Source organism: Barbus barbus (assembly GCF_936440315.1).
Source record: "Barbus barbus genome assembly, chromosome: 19".
NCBI lineage: Eukaryota > Metazoa > Chordata > Actinopteri > Cypriniformes > Cyprinidae > Barbus > Barbus barbus.
Genome location: NC_136747.1, coordinates 24,954,497 through 24,977,191, shown reverse-complemented (window position 1 = coordinate 24,977,191; position 22,695 = coordinate 24,954,497).

Below are 22,695 nucleotides of genomic sequence, written 5' to 3'. Positions count from 1 at the left end.
GCAACAACGGAACAACAACGGAAGAAGTTGCTCAATTCTGTGGGAAAACCGTGGATTTAGCAACACTAAATACCAGTCAGTTGTGTCAGTGAGAAAACATTCCAGATGCATTTGACGCATCATATTTTGTGTTGATGGTAAATTATGTAAATATTAACTCTTAAAACAGATGCAAACTACTCCCCTTTATGTGACAACTCACAAAAAGGTAAATACTGGGGCCGGTTGCAGACTGAAAAAGCACCAATGAAAAAGTGCGGGGGACAAATTAATTTTTTATAAGAAGTGTGTGTGTGTGGGGGGGGGGGGACACGTCCCCCGCGTAATCTACGCCCCTGCCTGTTTCCACAAAACCCTACTTCAAAGAACCTCACAAAGCCAACATCCATGAAAGAGCTGAAATTGCTAAGACTTTAATCACAGACAATAATCTTAAAATGCAAAAAAGATGATGTCATGAACCTGGACAGATGGAGCAGCAAAGTACATCCACATTGATCAGCATTAGAAAACACAAAATGGAGATATGGTTTTTATTTTATTTATTTATTTTTAGTTGTATTGAATTGCAAATGTATCTACAAAAACAACAAATAAAAACACTGTTTTTGTTTTAAAAATAGGACTAAAGTATGTCACTCTTTTCAAAAGCCAGTAATTATAAAACAAGGTTGAAGTTGATCCACTATCTGAAGTTTCAGTTTATCAAGTTAAATCTTGTTTTTAATTCCCAGAATCGTTTGTTTCCTTAATGTTGCCTAAAGGAATGCAACAAAGTTTTCACAGACAGGTTTATTAATCAGGTGCAAATAATTCATGTTCAGAAAGTTCCTGTTCCTCTAAAAATACCCCCACCCCCCCCGCCCCCGGTCAAATATTTACATTCATTTTTACATACAATAATACAAGTCATTTTATTTTAAAGGTGACATGGCAGATAAAATTACTGTTGATAAAATCAAAAATAGTGGCAGATTAAATTCAGTTTAAAATATGGAAAGATTAAACCCATTCAGGGAGCATTCTGTAGTGGTTAATAATATCATGTCAATCATCCGATGTTGAAGTATGTAAAACAGGTTGTTTTATGAACGCAACTTGTCCTCAGATGTTTAAATCTTTTTATGCTGATCCAAGTTTCTACACAGGTTTGTTATATTTTCATGCTAAATCTTCACCAGGACGGTTTTGAAGCTGATTAATTAGTCTAACAGCCTTTGCTTAGTTGACAGCCATATAGGGCCTTAAATTTTCCTTTTGACATCTTAATTTTTAAGGCCCAATATCTAAAATGGCATTAAGATACCTTTAATACTTTTTGAGTTAGAGATATAAAAACTTTGGAGAAAAAATGTGAAAAGTGCCTTTTACTGTTTTTTTAATGGTCACCATTGGCATATAATGCAACAAAGACTGATAAAATCAACAGATTTTACCGATCTCCGAGTAAAAATAACACTTCTGTCAGGGCCACTATCGTCACGATGATTGACAATTAGCATATAGTTTGGATTGGCGGTATGGTTCTGTTCTGGGCAAGAACTCCCTGCGCATCCATGCAGCCTAGCATAAACCCTCCAGGGTAAACAGAACAGAACCGACAAAAGTATTGCATATTTGTTAAAGTTCAGTCATTTTATGTACACATTTTGAATTAGTCTGATTCAAAAGAGAATCAGAAGGCTGGATCCTGACTGACAGAGGAGGAGTTGGGATGGAGGAGGGTAATTAGCTATTGAGCAATGCAAAAACTGCTGATAATACTGATGAACTTATATATGGATGCTTAGGTGTCGTATTCCTATAGGTAGATGGGGATCAGCTGAGAGTCAGCTGATGCGAGCTTGACTAACGTGACCTGCCAGAACTAACACTACGCTCAATAATGTTTCTGCCATTTCTGACATAATTTTACACCCCTCTAAGTTGGCTCCAAATCTCAGGTGATTCATCAGAATAGTGGATCACTCGGTAAATAAACTTCCACGACATTTAAGTGTAATGAGGTTCTTAAATAAACATAATAACAGGATTGTTCTTGATTTAGCTGTTGCCTTATAACATTCTGTACCCGGATGCTGCATTGCATTGTTATGACCTAAGCAACAGATGTCTTGTTCTTTGATTGTGTGTAGATATGACACATTGTCTGAATGACATTTCAAGGAGGTTTCAATCATCAAATATTACCTCAATCAAACCTAGCTGAACTCATGATTAGTGTCATCATATGACATTTTTAGGGAGGCAGTAGAAACTAATATTGAACTAATTTATTTTTTTATTGTTGACTAACTCAATCACACGTTAGTGGGCGGAGTTAGTGTAAATAGCCTTTGCCAACAAGATGAGCTATTTGCACTTAGTGTAAATAGACACTCCGAAAATTAAATCTCCGGGATTTTATCATCATAATGATAATTAGACAATATTTTGCTGAGTGTGTTATTGTCCTGGTATCTTAAGGACTACTGTGGACAGCTGACTCCTAAAGTTTTTGATATGATTTTTGTTGGCGAAATAGAGCAAAAACGGACAATAATGTGTCTAAAACGCATCTTGTTTATTGATTTGTGTGAATAATGCAGAGGGAAAACGCACTGTAAATGCGCACGAGCACTAATCTAATCTTCATCACGCAACATTAATGTATTCGTGCACTCTGTAAATTAGGGGTGTTTTCTTTGGCTTTTTTTTTTTTTCGTTTCCATGGCAATCAGTCACTCAGTTTGTGACGTCACGACATGCCCAGGCTCGCGCCCGCGGTCCCGCGCTGTATCCATCCTTCATTAAAGGTCGCGATGAGTTCAACTCTTCACTTCTCTTTTACGAAGAAGTCAAGCAGCGTACGTTGTCCTGTGGTATCCGAATAGTGTTGCACAATGTTGAGTGACTCTGCCTATTGTTCTTGTTGAATAATTAGCAAGTTTTGATGTTCATTATATGGAGAAATAGAAAAGCTGCCTGGACAAACATGCACTTATTTATTTTCAGTGTATTTTTCCGTAACTCTTTTGTAACGTCTTTTATTTTAATGTTATTATGTTTATTATGTTATTAGAACCCTTCAAATAAGAATAAAGATAATGTTGAACTGTGATTTTACAGCGTTTGCAGCATTGTGACACTCTGCCAATTCTACATGATGTATTTCAATCAAGTATGCAAGCACTGATCTGATACAGGACCGATCTTCATTTAGGGGTGCTCTGTCATTATTGCACTAATTTTACGTTTTTATGTGTTGTCAAGAATGAACAAGAAACAGTCAGCCTAGGTTTGTTAGGACAGAATTAGGATGACACACAGTGACAGGTGAGAAGAGTGGCTTTTAACACCTGGCTGTTTTTACATTGTATAACGTCTATAATACACTATGAGGGGCGGATCGTGCCATGGATTACCAACCAAAGTAGGCAGTCGTGTAGTTTTTACGTGTGAGAAGGAGTACGTCACAACACAGACGCGTGACACCAACACCGGAGAAGGAGTGCATCGCAACACAAACGCGTGACACCAACACCGGAGAAGGAGTGCATCGCAACACAGACGCGTGACACCAACGCCAGAGAAGGAGTGCATCGCAACACAAACGCGTGACACCAACGCCAGAGAAGGAGTGCATCGCAACACAGACGCGTGACACCAACGCCGGAGAAGGAGTGCATCGCAACACAGACGTGACACCAACGCCGGAGAAGGAGTGCATCGCAACACAGACGCGTGACACCAACGCCAGAGAAGGAGTGCATCGCAACACAGACGCGTGACACCAACGCCGGAGAAGGAGTGCATCGCAACACAAACGCGTGACACCAACGCCGGAGAAGGAGTGCATCGCAACACAAACGTGTGACACCAACGCCGGAGAAGGAGTGCATCGCAACACAAACGTGTGACACCAACGCCGGAGAAGGAGTACTTTGCCACCACAATAAATTAGTATCTTACCCTCATGTGTTTTTTCCCCAAGTTTTCTTACTTTCTTTATCAATCATTAACTTTTTTATTTTACTTCCCTGTGTTCTGATGACATTGACTATATCCTTGATACTAATTGTGTATTGCATACAAACTTGTGTCATTGATGTCATCTCTGTACTTTTTACAAACATAATAATTAAAAAAAAGACTTCATTTGCATTCTCTTGGAGATTAATGACAAATTATACACCATCAAAGTCGCAATTTTATGTTATGTTCACAGCTATTTACAACAACTTCAAATATAAACACAATTTATAATTATAATCTATAAACAAAATATTCTGGGATATGTCATTCTGAGTTTTTACTTTTGATGGTGGTAAGAATTTTAATTAACACAGCTGACTATACAATGTGTGAATAGCCTACATTAGCTCACGACTATATGCAATATTCTTTTCAGGAGATTAAGTCATTTTAATAGCCTATTATTTTCAAGAAATCAACAATGGCAAAATATATGACAGAAAAATACTATTCTAATCACAAATTTCAAAACAATGCAGGTTCATTTTCAATTGTTTTAACTAGGGCTATCAGTAATGATTATTTGGTTAATCATCTGCTGAAGATTTTATTTATATATTTTTGGTAATTAAGATAAGTGAACAATAGCTTTTAGTACCAATTAAATACATGTAATAAAGCGGCAATAATAATTGGTTGAAATAAAGTATCAAAATGTATAAACAATAAACTTACGTATTTTATGTATTATAAGAAATGCCAGCAGACGGCCTGATGATTGTTGTTAAACTTTACATCACGAGCAAACCATTGTTTATCTGATGTTTAATTGCATTTACTCTGTAATGTTTGGCCACATATTTATGATAGAAATACTACAGCCAACAGTTTAAAGTTTTATTTTGAAACCTTAAACATTTATTTATAAATATATTGATGCATTCTCATGTGTTGCTGGCTATGTTTTTAAGTTGCTACAAATAATTTCAACAGCACAAGTTTTGTCCGCATTCCCAAATGCAAGTTATTGTGGAAAAAAAGTACCAAGCATAGAATAAAATAATACAAGGACCGTAAATGGTTTTGCCACAAACTCAACTCTGTTGAACAGAACAGTACCAGAGGGTTAAAGGGATAGGGTTGTTTATATTGTCCCAAACAAGTATTTCTTTTTCTTGCTTCTTTGGAAAATTAAAATTAAAAGGAGACTTATGGAAGACTTTTCCATGTCCCTCAAAAATATGATTATTGAGATTTCTTAAAATAAACAATGGTTCATTGCAGAGAAATTGTGAAAACTCTTCAAACCATTAATATTTACTGTACAGCTCAGCTGTACATATTTATGTTTTCTTGTGTTTTTTCCAATGTTTTTTTTTTTTAATTGTAAATTGATATTCTCCTTTTGATGTTGATATTGATATTCAATGTAGGCTATTAGCCTATGGAAGTTTCATCATAACCTGCAGTTTTTTCTTGAACACTGTACCCATTTTCCTGTCTCATGTTTTCTCATTTTTCCAAAGGTACTAAATGTATAATCAAATCTAAGTAAATAATTGAATCTTCCTTTCTATTTCTGCTTGTTACTCTATTTACCAGCATTTCTTTGGATGTTATAAAACCATTTTTTCTTTCTGCCATCTACTTTTCACATTGTTTTATTAACTTCATCTCAGTTTTACCAATTTACTTTCATATATAAAACTTTCCTTTGGCTACCTTTTCACATTTACCTGCCAATGAATATATCCTTACTAACTCAAGAGATTGCATTACAGTAAAACAAAACGATTTGCTTTTGTTTTTTAATAAAACAGCCATTAATACAATTTCTAGACAATTCTGAGCCAAACAGAACATGAAATAGATAATTAACTATTAATACTTGAATTATGTGTTGAGGCAGTTATCAAGGTGTTCAGGGTTGCATGATAATTACAGACAGGTGTGTTGGAGCTGAAGTCTGTAGTAGCTCTCCAGGAGCAGGGCCGGAGACCCCTTGTCTATACAAATTATGATCTTTTTGGTTATTTCTTTCACCCACTGTTGTAGTGCAGGAGGGGTTCCATTTCATGTTTTGGAGTCTGCACATTTTGTATCTCTCCCTTATCTGATATACACCTTTCAGCACTCTCTATTTTTCCACCATCAAATATTAGTGATTCACATTTCACAAACTTACATGTAAATGTACTATATAAAACTACACTGTCAATACACAAGTTACATAAATCAATGCATTTATTTCCATTCAAAGTTAATACAAATGAATAATATTAGACTAAAACGATTCATTATATTATAGCTCCATCTAGTGGACAAGGTTAATATCCAAGCCTTCAGGTTGCAGTTGAAATTGCTGATGATTTAGAGCAGTGGCTTTCAATCCTGGTCCTGGGGACCCACTGCTCTGCACATTTTGTATGTCTCTCTTATCTAACACACTTAGGCCGTTTCTCAATATGCGTACTTGTCTGTACTTGTGTTCTTGTGGACTTGTGAAACGTCATCAGTCGCTGCCAAGTACTGTTCCAATGCAAAGTTCACATCTAGCCAAGTCCAGTTCAAATCCCCGGATGTGTTCTTGATCCGCCCCTTTTACCGAGGATGCATCGAGAGGTGACTTGTGCGGACTTGATACGGGCCATAACCCAGAATTCAGTTCGTCTTCCCGTCCTCGAGAGTTCGTTCTTCTGAGTCGAACTTGGCAAGTCCAAACTCTAAAGGACGGAAGTCCAGACTCTGCGAACTTGGTATTGAGAAACGGCCTTAGTGTAGTTCATGGATCTCTCTCCTAATGAGCTGATGATCTGAATCAGGTGTGTTAAATAAGGGAGACTTGCAAAATGTGCAGAGTGGTGGGTCCCCAGGACCAGGATTGAAAACCACTGATTTAGAGCAGTGGTTATAATGCCAAAAATACAATTATAATAGTTCAGGAGGAGAACAGCAAATTCTAAACCAGGAGTTCTCAACTGATTAGGGTTGGAGCTAAACTCTGCAGGAAAGTGGACCTTGAAGACCACAGCTGACAACCCCTGGTTCAGAATTTGCTGTTCTCCTCCTGAGCATCAGAAATTCATACATCTATTATAACTGCTCCTCTTTTTGGTCAGAAGTTACCATGTTAGTATTCATTTGTTGTAACAAATTTAATAATAATAATAAAAATCCTTTCTACCATCAACTTTTTACTGTTTCACTTTTTGTAAACTCTTATTTTCCAAAATAGATAAGCTATATACATGAAACCAAGAATGTTTTCCCAGAATAACTTGTTCTGCACCACATTTAATGTTGAAGAAAATGTTAAAAGACTTAAAGAAAATTCAGGCAAGATCACGAAGGATCAAAAAAGAAAGAAAAATTGAGCATAGGCTCTTAGGGCTATAGCATCCAACTTAAAATAATGCCTTTAATGTTCAAAACATGTTTAATTTATTCACTTCAACACTAACATAACAGCCAATACACACACACATACATAATACATGAAATAAATGTAGAATTCTTATGGATTATTGCCACTTGTTAGTTAACTGATTACTGTAAAATCTGTATGTATCAGGCGTCATGGAATGCGACGTACATAGTTCAGACCATAGACGTACCAATCACACGTCATTTTTTATGTAAATTTCTCACGTACGCCGCCGTCACGTCGCCGCCTAAGATTGGTTCTACAGTGACGCCTATATAAAACTACACTGTCAATACACAAGTAACATAAATCAATGCATTTATTTCCATTCAAAGGTAATACAAATTAATAATATTAGACTAAACCGATTCATTATATTATAGCTCCATCTAGTGGACAAGGTTAATATCCAAGCCTTCAGGTTGCAGTTGAAATTGCTGATGATTTAGAGCAGTGGCTTTCAATCCTGGTCCTGGGGACCCACTGCTCTGCACATTTTGTATGTCTCTCATATCTAACACACCGTTTCTCAATATGCGTACTTGTCTGTACTTGTGTTCTTGTGGACTTGTGAAACGTCATCAGTCGCTGCCAAGTACTGTTCCAATTCAAAGTTCACATCTAGCCAAGTCCAGTTCAAATCCCCGGACTCCGCCCCTTCCCTGGACCATTCCCTCCTGAACACTGCCCTCCTTCACGAGCCCCGCAGCACGACGAGGACACCAGATCCCTGTTTATTTTGGACACTTTTCCCCCTTTGGACACTTTATTTTAATATTTGTTTAATAAAAACCTCTCTGAGGCCTGACGCCACGCCCACTGTGTCTGACGTTTGCTCCTCTCGCCACAGTACTTAAGCACATATTAATTCTGTATTCTTCATGGCCATATTCTGCATCCCATAATCCTAAACTTAACAACTACAACAACTACCTTACAAGCTATTAATAAGCAGTAAATGAAGAGTTTATTGAGGCAAAAGTCATAAGTTAATAGTGAATATGTGTTTATCATTCTAAAGTGTTAAAAAAGTATTTAGGATACAAATGATTGGTTATTGTCCAGCAGTGTACTTAATGTGTTATTTTCTTCTGTATGTCACTATTCCCTGTATGTACATGTTTCAAATACTGCTTTATTTGCTATAGACAGAGGCAGAAGTGAATAGATGAGAGTGAATGAGGCAGAACATTTCAGTGAGGCTTCAGAGGTAAAGATTATTTACAGCATTGTCTATGATAAGATATTTATTTTAACATAGACTAATCAGACTAATGTATAATAGAACAGAACAGAATAAAGAAGTATGTTAATGTGCAAGTATCCATTACCGTGTGCCATGTACTCTACATACAACACTCACAAAATACAATCTGAAATATCTAAACAATAGTACCCTTATAAGGACATCTTTGTAACTTATACTCAAAAAGGTGCATATTAGTACATTAGAGTACCAATATGTACAACTATGAAACTTTTTGGGGTAAATAAGGTACAAAGATGTGCTTTTAAGGGCACTGTCCCAGTGACAAGCTGTTGTATTTCTTTCTTCCTTTTTCTTTTTTTCTATCTTTCTTTCCTTCTATTTTATAATCATATATAATAATATAATCATAAAGCATATTAAGGGTTAACTGAAAAAAACAACAACAAAAAAACAGGTATAACACTAGACATTCCGCCCCCCCCCCCCCCCCCCCCCCCACTTTTGAAATGATGGCTACGCCCCTGGTTAAAACAACAATTACGATATTATCACAGATGATATCACACACCCCTGAGAGATCAGTGTGGGCTAGGCTATAATACATGTAGTGCTTTGCTTCTCCAGAATAGGGCAGTAAAACTGTTACAAAATGGAGAAAAAATTAAGTAATAATACAAGAGCAGCAAATCAGCATATTAGAGTGATTTCTGAAGGATCATGTGACTGAAGACTGGAGTAACGATGCTGAAAATTCAGCTTTGCATCACAGGAATAAAATCTATTTTTGAAATGTACTAAAACAGTTATTTTATCCATTTAAATAAACACAGCCTTGATGAGCATAAGAGACTTCTTTCGGTTACACTTTACTTGAAGGGGTGTGCATAAGACTGACATGACACCTTCATAATCATGACATGACACATGTCTTAAATATAAAGTTTTTTTTTTTATGCATGTTTATGACAACTGTCATTAAGTGTCATTCACTCGGTTATGTCATTTTTAATGCAAAGATAACATTGTTTGAGATGTCTTCGTTATGGGCTAGGATTAGGGGTAGGGGTAGGGTTAGGTAAAATAATGTCATCTTTGCATTAAAAGTGACATAACTGAGTGAATGACACTTAAAGACAGTTGTCATAAACATGCATAAAACCATCATGTGTCATGTCATGATTATGAAGGTGTCATGTCAGTCTTACGCACACCCCTTCAAGTAAAGTGTTACCCTTCTTTCTAATTTTACGAACTTTAGATTATTTTTTATGGACTGCCAAAGGTTTACAGGATTTTTCAGTGATGCCTCGGATGTTTACCAGATAAAATGTGTCATGATGTTAAATAAGTTTGTTAAGGGCAAAAGAATGTAGTCAAGCTGGATTCATATGAGCCTCTTACTGAAACTTATTCTGATTGCAATGAACAAAACCCCATCTTTTTCCAAAGAAACCAAAATACAATTCACATGTTCTGCATGTCAATGCATTTCCTTGGCTGAGTCACAAATACACATAGTTTACATGGGATAATAAATGGGACAATATCACAATGCAGTTACCCTGAACAGCACATTGTTCACCTTATAAAACAAGCATTGACCTATTCTTTACAGCAATTGTACACCCAATAACAAAAGTACATGCCTCATATTACAGTTTATACAAGGGTTCAGATGTTTCTTTGATGCTGTATGTCTGATCCTGCACGAGACAAGCAGGTCAAGAGAACCATGCAATGCTTTTGAAAGAAGACATAAGTAGACTGTTTTCTTACATGCTCATTTAAAAAGTCTTTTGTGTGATGATATTGTCTGGCCTGAGCCTGTGTTAAATGGTAAAGTTTTAGAGCACTTAAAAAGCACAGCTTCTTTGGAATGTGAAATAGGCCTATAGCTGTGCGAGAGGCAAGAAATATACTGTTGCTAGCATTTAACATTTGCTACAGTATTTTTACATACTTGAAATGCTTCTATTTGTCTTCTCAACCAGAGTGCTTGTTAAATAAAGGAATTGTTCATTCCTAAACAAACATTCTGTTCAAAATCTACATGACCTTGTGACCGTGAATCAAAAAAGGACATGTTTTCAAGAATGTCCAGAATCAAGAATCGGATCTTTTCACATAATGGAAAGTGTGAAAAGAGTGTCCAAATAATAATAAAAAAGCAACAACTAAAAAGCAGCAGTGTGACTCAATACAGAAAAACTTCTGCAGCCATTTTTTTTGGTTCCTTAGAATGTTACTGTATACTGTCCTGGGAACCATTTTCTCTGATTATATTTTAGCAGTAATGCTCAGTGTGTTTTTCATCAGCGGTTTGGAATAAGAACTAGCGATGCCAGATTCACGAATGACTCTTGATTTAACCCCTCAAATGGATTTGCACAAAGACATTTATTTGGACAGTTCATTCACTCGTTTGCTGTTTCTCACACCAAAATATAGTAACATGTTATTTTATAAGACTCGGAAACCAATAAAGCACTGATGAGATGGATATTCACATACAATCCTCTCCTTTGTAGGAAACAAAACATCCCAATGTTTATCATTTGTCAGCGATGAAGCAGCTCAGCAGCGTAAGGTTGTGCCTAAGTACTGATGAAATGCCCCTGCTTGCTTTATTGCTGTATGTATGTAATTATTTATGGTGTTTTTGTCTTTATTGGATATTTGAAGATAAGAAACAAAGTGTAACAGAGAAAATCAGGAAAGGATTCAAAGTCGTGATGCCCGAGTTGTCAAAACAGCTCCAGTGTTGTGATGAACCTGTAGACCACTGGCCCTTCACAAAGACCCGCTCCACTTTGTTACTGTTACTATGTCTGACTTGGCTTTTTCATTTATTATTATTTTTTTTTTTTCATTTTCTATGGAATTCAAACAATAAATAGCATTCGGTGGCTCTTTAATATGTCGTGACAGATTGTTGTAGCGCCTCAGTGGCACATGAACCGATCATCTCTTCCTCTCTACTAATGAAAGCATGAAATAAACATGAATGAACATTTAGAAGGTATCTTGTTTCAACGCGAAAAGAGGTCAGTACACACCATTTTTCAAGTTCAAGTCCACTGGCGATAATCTACTCTCCTTTTTGTCGGGCAAAAATGGCAGATTCGGCGTTATTTGTCAGATCACCTGTCAATCAAACTCTCTGCAAAGAGTCAGTTATGTATCACAGAATCTTTGTTTACGTAAACGTTTCCTTGAAGGAAATGTACAAATATAATTGCAACATTCGTGTTACAGGGCTGACGAGACGTGAGACGTACGGATCCATTTGCAAAGCTTTATTGTAAAACGTGGTTATACAGGCAGGGTCGGGAGACAGCAAACAGGTATGGCAGAGGCAAGACAGAGCAATCCGTGGAACAAGCGAGGGTCGACGATCGGCGTACAATATCCAGACAGGGCAAGGCAGAGAGATAATCCAATAAACACGGGCAGGGTCAGACACGGCAAGATAAACAAGGCAAGACTCGGAAAACTAAGACCAGAAAACGCTTCGTAGTGTAGCTAGGCTAGACAATACTCGGCGGTGAAACAGAGAAAGTCCAAGGCTTATAAAGTGTGTGTGTGATGGGTGATAGTTCACAGCTGTGAGTGATTAGTGAGTGCAATCAGGGTAATGAGAGCCGCACGCACTCCCCTCTCGGGTCCGGGAGCGAGTGGGGGCGGCTTCCTTTAGCGGCGACGTCCTACTCCTGGGCCCCCGGAGCTTCTGGGGGACTCGACGGCCCGGCATCCTGGCCCGGCATCCTGGCCCGGCATCCTGGCCCGTCGGCCGTCTAACAACGGGTGCGGCAGTCTTCCTGCTCGACGCTCCCTTCCTGGACCTATGAGGACACCAGCGTGCATGCACGGGGAAGAGACCGGTCTTGTGAAGAGAGGCGCGCTCGGCATTTAAACAGCGGCGGTGATGAGGCTCTATTCAGATCAGGTGCGCCTCATCACACGTCGCCAGCCCTGGCTGTTTCAGCGCCCCTCCTCTCTCACACACCCACTCCCGTCGGGAGCCTGGTGAAGGGGCGGCGAATACGGGACGGGGTGGTGATGACAATAAGGGGGGAGGCAGCCGACTCGTCACAATAGGCCTACTAATAAACAACCAATATGCAAGCTAATAATTAACTACTGTAGTTAAAAATGATAGCTGAGAAGTTGTTCATCATACTAATGTTATTTTTTATTTTTCTATATTTGACTAATTATGTGTTTTTTATGATTGGTCCATATACAGTATAATCCTACAAACGCTTGTGCATTATAGACGTTATACAATGTAAAAACAGACAGGTGTTAAAAGCCACTCTTCTCACCTGTCACTGTGTGTCATCCTAATTCTGTCCTAACAAACCTAGGCTCACTGTTTCTTGTTCATTCTTGACAACACATAAAAACGTAAAATTAGTGCAATAATGACAGAGCACCCCTAAATGAAGATCGGTCCTGTATCAGATCAGTGCTTGCATACTTGATTGAAATACATCATGTAGAATTGGCAGAGTGTCACAATGCTGCAAACGCTGTAAAATCACAGTTCAACATTATCTTTATTCTTATTGGAAGGGTTCTAATAACATAATAAACATAATAACATTAAAATGAAAGACGTTACAAAAGAGTTACGGAAAAATACACTGAAAATAAATAAGTGCATGTTTGTCCAGGCAGCTTTTCTATTTCTCCATATTATGAACATCAAAACTTGCTAATTATTCAACAAGAGCAAAAGGCAGAGTCACTCAACATTGTGCAACACTATTCGGATACCACAGGACAACTTACGCTACTTGACTTCTTCGTAAAAGAGAAGTGAAGAGTTGAACTCATCGCGACCTTTAATGAAGGATGGATACAGCGCGGGACCGCGGGCGCGAGCCTGGGCATGTCGTGACGTCACAAACTGAGTGACTGATTGCCATGGAAACGAAAAAATCATGTATAAATTATCTTGTCTCTTTGAATTTTAAATCATTCTGCATTTATATACATTGCTCCATTAAAACCTCAACATGTCGAGAACACAACTGTCCAATGAAAAAGTGTGGGGGACGAATTTACTTTTTATAAAAAGTGGGGGGGACACGTCCCCCGTGTAATCTACGCCCCTGTACAGTGCATATGTAGAGAGCCATAGACATACATTATTTTTTCTGGCTGTGGCCAACTTCTCTAACATTTGTAATATTTTGTGAATTTATGTAGGCTACATGTAAACATTATGAAATACATTCAAATCAATACTCTGTAAACATTTGTTTTAAATAAAATTAAAATAATTGATTTTATTTGACAAATTCTTTAAAAATTCTAAATTCTCTGTCACATCTGCATGTGTGTGTGTGTGTATATGTGTGTGCATGTATTAGATCTCACCTTTTCATATCTGTTATCTGCTTTGGTGGCTTATTTAATTTGTCATTCTATATAAATTCTTTGTTGCAGACATGTGTTTTGTGTGTCTATCCTCCTGACTACCAGCTATGGAGTTTTGTCCTCTGGACATTATGTTTCAGTGATTTCTCTGAGACGTTACATGTCACAGTTTTAAGTCTGGATGTCCAGATTAAGGGTTTTTCAGAGATACCAAATGATTGAATGTTTCACCATAATCACTCCTTCTCCTTGGTCTTTAAAATGGCTCACATTAATTTAATGATCAAGTTTATCACCCTTATGGAAATATGAAAATATTTTGTCATTATCATTTAAATCTTACTACTTTTCAAATTGTTTGTCATAAATCAACATCTCAAGAAAATGTTATGAGGTATCAAATCAAAATATGACCTTCTGTTATGAAACAGGACATCAATTTCATTCATGTACACTGTAGAGGACACCAGGACTTAAAGCATGTTTATTACACATTTTGGGAGACACAACAAATGAGTAGAGAAATAATTATATATCAATATTCCTATTAAATATTAGATATTATTCTGAAAATCTTGCTAATTATTACTCCCATTATTGCACTTATTTGTTTATTCTATGTTGCCCCAAAATCACATTAATATTCAAATTAGATACAGTTTATAGGTACATTGTATATAATGGAAAAACTTGTTTGTGGCCATTTTACACACATTTTTTCATAAAGAAAAATGTTTTTAAAAATATATGTTTCATAACATATTTGAGAATCATCTTTATATAAAGTTAAAAAATTAAAATTAATTTGGAAAACTAAACAAAAACAAAACTTTTAAAACAAAAATTCCCACTGTTTGTGCCTTTTCATGTCTATTAATGTCTTTTTATAAAAAAAAAAAAAGAAAGAAAAAACAGTTTTCTAAAGTCCCGATGTCCTTTTTTACATTTATTAAAGATAAATTGATTTTATTTGGCAATTTTTTATATATATATATATATATATATATATATATATATATATATATATATATATATATATATATATATATATATATATAAGCATATATATACATATTATATTATATATATATATATATGCTTTACAATCCATTCCCATTTGAGAAATTGAAAGATTCAAGATTCAAGATTCAAGAGTTTTATTTGTCACATACACAATTATACAGAGTATAACCAGCAGTGAAATGTAGGTCAGGTCCGCTCCAAGGACAATGCAATTATAAAGTATACAAATATTAAGAGAAGAAAAGTAGAAAAAATAAAATAAAATAAAAGAATAAACTAAAAAGATAAGATAAAAAATATAAATATAAATGTGCAGGTCAGTATGTTGTTGACTTAAATAGTACTAAGAGGAATGTGCAAAATAATGTGCAAAAACGTTGTACAGGATACATGTTGATAAAAGTTCGGCATGATCTGCTTGAGGTTGGCTTTGTTAAAGTCCCCCGCGATGATGAAGGCAGCGTCAGGATGTTTGTTAATGTGGCCGCTGAGCACATCGTGAAGCTTAGACAAAGCCAAGCCAGTGTCCGCCTGTGGTGGAATGTACACGGCAGTAACAATGATCGATGAAAACTCCCGGGGCAGATAAAATGGGCGGCAGATAATGGAAAGATGTTCCAGATGAGGCGAGCAGGAACGTGACAGAATGGAGATATTCCTGGGATCACACCATTTCTTGTTGATCATGAAACATACTTACAGTCCCTAATGTCCCGTTGGAAACTAATCCTGGCTCTAAGATCGTCCATCTTATTCTCCAAGGATTGGACATTAGCGAGGAGAATGCTTGGGAGAGGAGGACTGTGAGCCCTTTTCCTGAGTCTGACTCGAATTCCAGCGCACTTCCCGCGGTGTTTCTTGATCCGTCGCCTCGGGGGGGTGTTGTTTATCTCCGCGTTCCGAAGAATCTCCAGAGGCCACGCAGGATTCGTGGATAAAGTGTGTGTAAAGTAAAGTCGTGACGTATAGTCAAGTATGGTGACCCATACTCGAAATTGGTGCTCTGCGTTTAACCCATCCAAGTGCACACACACAGCAGTGAGTAGTGAACAAATGCACACACACACACACACCGTGAACACACACCCGGAGCAGTGGGCAGCCATGCTGCGGCGCCCGGGGAGCAGTTGGGGGTTCGGTGCCTTGCTCAAGGGCACCTCAGTCGTGGTATTGAGGGTGGAGAGAGCGCTGGACATTCCCTCCCCCCACCTACAATCCCTGCCGGCCGGGGACTCGAACTCGCAACCTTTCGATTACGAGTCCGACTCTCTAAACATTAGGCCACGACTTCCCACGAAACAGGTTGGTGTAGCGGTTTCCAATGTCCAAAAGTGTTTCTATGTTGTAGGTGATCAGTGCCGACGTGAGATGTGTAAAAAGAGAAAGTAAAACTAAGTAAAAAAAGAAAGTTGAAGCAAAATCTCAGTGGAGCGACCCTAACGGCGTCCGAACACAGCGGCGCCATCTTTGGTTTTTTGAAAACTTGAGATCTTGAAAAACTCAAAGTCAGCGACTCAAAGTTGATTTCAAAATTCTAATTTAAAAAAACTCAATGTGTAAAGGCCACAAAGCTCAAACAACAAGACTGAACACTGTCTTCATTTTGGGGAAATAAAAAAAATTGCTGCTATTGGACTTGATTATACTTGACTCATCTTTTTTTCACAACCCACTAAGAACATGGGGAGACAAGTAAGACATTTCTAATCTCATATAATAAATAAATGATTTATTTTATGAGCAGACATAACATAATATCTATAAAACAAATAATATGACTCATTGGGTCCATTTGTACTATTTGTGTCCCTTTCTATAATTTTTTTAAAATTTGCATAATGTTATATATATATTCGTTTCGGGATTATGTCTGTCATGTTAACATTACTTTAAAATAAATAAAGACAATTTTAATAATAATAATTATTATTATTACTAGGCTACTTATATTTTAATTTGTATTATTATTTATTTATTACATTATATATAGGCTATATATATATATATATATATATATATATAGATAGATAGATATATAGAATATATAGATATATAGAAAGGGACACAAATAGCACAAATGGACCCAATGAGTCATATTGTGTATGTATGTATATGTAATAAAAAAAAAATTTACTCGCGTGCTGAGCCCGCGAAACCTGGCAGCGGGCATATATATATCCACCTGTTTCTCCAGCAACCAATGATATTTCATTGTCTTTGGCTTTGTAAGTATATTTTGACTAACTGTCCGACACCTGAAAATTACTTGAGTTCAGATCATTTACAGCAACATTGTGCAGCAGCCAGTCTTCACTGTCTTAAGAAAAACATTAAAGGAATAGCTATTTTACAACACAGTCTAGCACCCTGCATCTCTGATCGGAGACCTCAGAAAGTCTATCACTAGTGTTAGCAAGTATTATGGGAAAAGACTAAGTGAACTACACATTTTGTCATTAGCAAGCAGTTGGCGGCAGACAATTAGGTATTAGTCTACCTACACCCTCTGACTATCATCAGATGGTGAGTTTGTGTCTACGCGTGAGACTCTATGCGACATTAGGTCCCCAGTGAATGGATAATTGAAAGTATGGGATGTCTAGAATAATAAAATATCTAAATTAATATACAATAGATATCTGTGATCAGTTTTTAATTAAGAATATTGCCTAAATTTAATGATCACTTGAAATTGGAGTCAGATTGTACACGGAGCTAGACTAAAATTTAAACTAAATCCACATAAATTCAGAGGCGCAAGTAAAAGACCAAACATGCATTAAACCTTCGACTAGGCCGATGGATTCCGCTGTTTGGACTAGCGGGTGGATCCTTACACCATCAGTGTCCCAATGTGTAGTGAGCCAGGGTCCTTACTGTCCTTACCAGTGCACAAATTCATGTACGTGATATACTGATTCACGACCAAGGGAGCTAGAGAACTGATTGAGACGCACCGTCAGTGTCTGTCTTAAGATTTATCTTATATATTCATATTTACATAATATTCAACATATTGTACAGTTTGAGAATAGGCTACGTTTAGTGTTGTGCCCAGTAATGTGAGCAATTGTGAGTAACATCCTTTTTTTTTAATTATTAGATTTGCATCGGCCTGCACTGCTGTCACAGAAGCAGCCGGACACAAAGGTAAGTGATAACACTGTGACTTTATTTCCAAAGTGAAGGTGCAGGAGATCGTGATGAGAGGTGAGTACTATATCTTGAGGCTTGATGTCTGAGAGTCAGGCAACTGAACTGATACTGTCCTTTTGCTTCACAGGTTGACGGAGCGAGACTGATGAAGAGAGCCGGAGTCAGATGAGGTAATTCCCAACAGAGATGAGTCTGCAGACAGGGGAGACAACAGGACGGAGAACAGAAGGTAAGTCTAAGAGGTAAGTAGTCAGAAGGTATACTCATCGGCTTGTGGTGCGTTGTAGAGGAGTCCACATTGAAGCAACGAGATCGGACAGCTACTGTGACTGAGGTGAGTGATTTTAAAGTGTCCTTGATGATGGTGGTGACGAGGTGCAGGTGTGAGTGATTTAGAATGCAGGTGAGGCTGTGAGTGATTTAGAATGCAGGTGGGAGTAGAGTGGGATGAGAGCCTGGCCGTGCTGTTACAACTGCCTCCTCCACAGAATTTTTTGCCTACCAACGCTTCAAGGCAAGTAATTTTCTTTAGCTTTGTTGGTTTGGTTCACAAAAAAATTAAAATTTGCTGTCACACATCAGCCAATATGTCTTTTTACTTTAAAGTAGAACATAAAAAAAAAACTCTTTTCCTTTGACAATTCAAATAAAGCAAGTCAATGGTTCCCATCACTTTAAGATACCAAAAAAATCATAAAGTTTACTTTAGATAATTTAATTGATGTTAACTTGCTTACCAGATGATGTTAACACAGTTAAAAATGTCTCGGTTACGTATGTAACCCTCGTTCCCTGAAGGAGGTAACGGAGACGCCACATCGGATTACCGACGAAATTGGGATCTCGCCTTAGAGACCAATCCACTTCGAGTGTAACTAAACGAGCCAATGGACATTGGCATGCGATCATTGTATCCAGCTGCCGCTGATCACAGCGTGAGCATAAGCGGCAGCAGGTGCACCGCATTAATTCATGCTTTCGCTGAGGAGCCGAGCTGGTGACCTGGCAGCTCAACGGTGGTACAGCGACTGTGGCGATGGGACGTGACGTCTCCTTTCGCTCCTTCAGGGAACGAGGGTTACATACATAACCGAGACGTTCCCTTTCAGTCAGTCACTCCGAGTCACGTCGGATGACCGACGAAATTGGGATCCCTACCAAAGCGCCACAGAAGCTGCCCCTTCCAGTGCCCTGTGTAGACCTCCTGATCCTTCCTATAAGGCAGGCGATAGGACCGGGCTCTACACAGAGAAGGTCAACTACTGTTGTTCCTTGAGCAACCCACCAGTAGGACTTGGAAAACATTGGGAAGCGTGCCCTTCTACTTGGAAGAGGCACACTGCAGAGTCACCTCCTCCCAGAGGGGGTTAAGTGACATTTAGACATGTGTAACCCCGTAGGGCCCTATTGCACATGGAAGTCTCTGAGATGGTCCCTAAAGGGAGTGGTAGGAACCTTAGGCACATAGCTGGGCCGGGGCCTCAGTGTTGCACTGGAGTCAGCCGGCCCAAACTCAAGGCACGATTCGTCGACCGAAAATGCCTGCAGGTCCCCCACCCTCTTGATCAAGGCCAATGCAGTCAGGAGTAGGGTTTTCATAGAGAGAAACTTCAACTCGACTGACTGCAAAGGCTCAAAGGGGGCAGTTTGTAGGGCTCTTAGCACCAATGCCAAATCCCAAGAGGGTAGGGAGGGAGGCCTAGGAGGATTTAACCTCCTGGCCCCCCTAAGAAACCTGACAACCAGATCGTGCTTCCCCACGACTTCCCCTCTACGGGGTCGTGGTGAGCGGAAATGGCAGCAACATAAACCTTAAGGGTGGAGGGGGACAGCCTACGCCCCAACCGTTGTTGCAAAAAGGAAAGCACGGCTCTGATCGAACATCTCTGGGGGTCCTCATGGTGAGAGGAACACCAATCGACGAACGATTGGTTCCACTTCAGAGCATAGGCCCGTCTTGTGGACGGTGCACGTGCTGAAGCGATAGTGAGTGCTACCTCCTGGGGTAGGTCTCATAGAACCTCTGCGTCCCATCCAGGGACCATACGTGGAGTTTCCACAGGTCCGGACGTGGGTGCCAGAGGGTGCAAGGAGATCCTTCCTCAGAGGAATCGGCCAGGGATTGGCTGTCGCGAGGAGCATGAGTTCCGGGAACCAGGTCCTGTTAGGCCAATATGGAGCCACTAACAAGACCTGCTCCTCGTCCTCCCTGATCTTGCACAGTGTCTGTGCTAGTAGGCTCACTGGGGGGAACGCATATTTGGTTTACATTACAAGTGAATATGAAATTGTCTCAATTTTACATGCAATAATAAAATATAATTTACCACAGACTTGAGTGACAATATCATATTCATGAGCTACAATCATTATTCATTAAGTTTACTGATGTCCTGATACAGTGTTTAGACAGTACAATGACTGGTACTACATTTTTATTAGGGCAAATCTTTTCATGAATTTCGCAAATTAATGATTGACTCTCTGAGATGACTCTTGTTCCAGAGATTGATTACTATAAAAGGAGGGAAAAAGTGCTTCCAATCATTGTGTACCTTTTAGCAATGGCTACCTCCAAAGAAACATGTGCATTGCTTTGCATCAAAAAATGGCCTCACATGCAAAGAAATTGCTAGAAAAATATTGTGTCTGAAAGAACCATTAACCGGATCATCAAGAACTTCAAGGAGAAAGGTTCAACTCCAGTGAAGAAGACTTCAGGATGTCCAAGAGTGTCCAGCAAGTGCCAAGACAGTCTCCTCCTGAGGAGTCAGCTACAGAATCGTGTCAGCAACAGTGCAGAGCTTGCTCAGGAATGACAGCTGGTGGGTTTGAGTGCATCTGCACGCACAGTGAGGCCAAGACTTTTGAACAACGGCCTGGTGCAAAGAAGCCTCTTCTCTCCAAGAAAAACATCAAGGACAGACTGAAATTCTAAAAATGTTTTTATGGTGTGGTTCACCAAAAAAATATGTATGGCACTCAGACTGTCACGAATCCAGTCCATGAACTTCCGTTCACTCACCACCAGAGGTCACCCGCTCACCGCATGGACTCTTGCAGTACACCACTGTTGCACTTCACCATTGGACAACAATTCCCATCATCCACGCACAGCTGTCACCAATCTCACACTGCTCTGATTACACAGCTGATCACACAATCGCACACGCTTTATAAGCCTTGGACTTCCTCTCTGTCATTGCCAAGTATTGTATAGCAATACTCGGCAATGACAGAGAGGAAGTTGGACAATATCACTCTCCTAGTGATAGCTACTCTACGGAGCCCACTTAGTTGTCATAGTCTTGCCTTGCCTTGTGTGTTTTCTAGTGTTTTGACTCTTGCCCGTGTTTCCTGGATTTACCCTTTGCCTTTCCATTTGGACTCTGTTTGCCCCTGCTTGAACTATTGCTCGTGCTCTTGGCTCTTGTCTAAAGCCTTTGGATATTGTTTGCCGATCGACGACCCCCTGCCTGTGTTTTGACCATGTCTCTGTTTAATAAAAGCTTGCATATGGATCCGTACGCCTCACGTCTCGTTGGCTCCGTTTCAGAATACTCCATCCAGAACCATGTCACGTCACAGCTGATCAGCCACAGTCTTGTCACGTCCTGTCCTGCCACACCCAGATATTCAAGGTCAGTCCTTCAGTATACTAGTCTGGTATCCAGTGTGAGGGATGCACAACTGGTGTCTGCACGTGCAGCTGGTATACCCAAACCAGCTCACTTTAACCCTGCTGTTCCTGCACTAATTCCCTTGTCCGAAGCGCTTCCCATGATGGGGATCGCTTTGTGTTGCGTTTGGGCTGCCTACACCACCACAGAACTGCCCGAGGTGGCGACGTCCACTGTGATGTCTCCAGAGGTGGCGGCTGATGCTGTAGAAACTCTTGGGGTAGTGTCACTTGCTTCTGTGCTCTCCGAAGCGATGGCACTCACTGCAGCTTCTTCAGAGGTGGTGGCACATGCTGCAGAACCTCCTGAAGCGGCAGTGCTCGCTTCAGCACCTTGTATGGTGGTGGCGCCCAGCAATGTACTCTCAGCCTGTCACGTTGCGGTCAAACAGACCATTACTGAACTCTCCCTGTGTCTGGAATTTACCACTGTAGAACCTTCAGAGGTGGCGGCAACTGCTGCAGATCCTCCAGAGGTATCAGTGGTATCCACCTATCAATCCTCGTCCTGCCCTGTCACGGCCAAAGAGGCCGTCTGCGAATCCTCGTCCTGCCCTGTCACGGCTATGGAGGCCGTCTGTGAATCCTCGTCCTGCCCTGTCACGGCTATGGAGGCCATCTGTGAATCCTCGTCCTGCCCTGTCACGGCTATGGAGGCCGTCTGTGAATCATCGTCCTACCCTGTCACGGCTATTGAGGCCGTCTGTGAATCCTCATCCTGCCCCATCACAGCTATGGAGGCCATCTATGAATCCTCGTCCTGCCCTGTCACGGCTATGGAGGCCGTCTGTGAATCCTTGTCCTACCCTGTCACGGCTATGGAGGCCGTCTGTGAATCCTCGTCCTACCCTGTCACGGCTATGG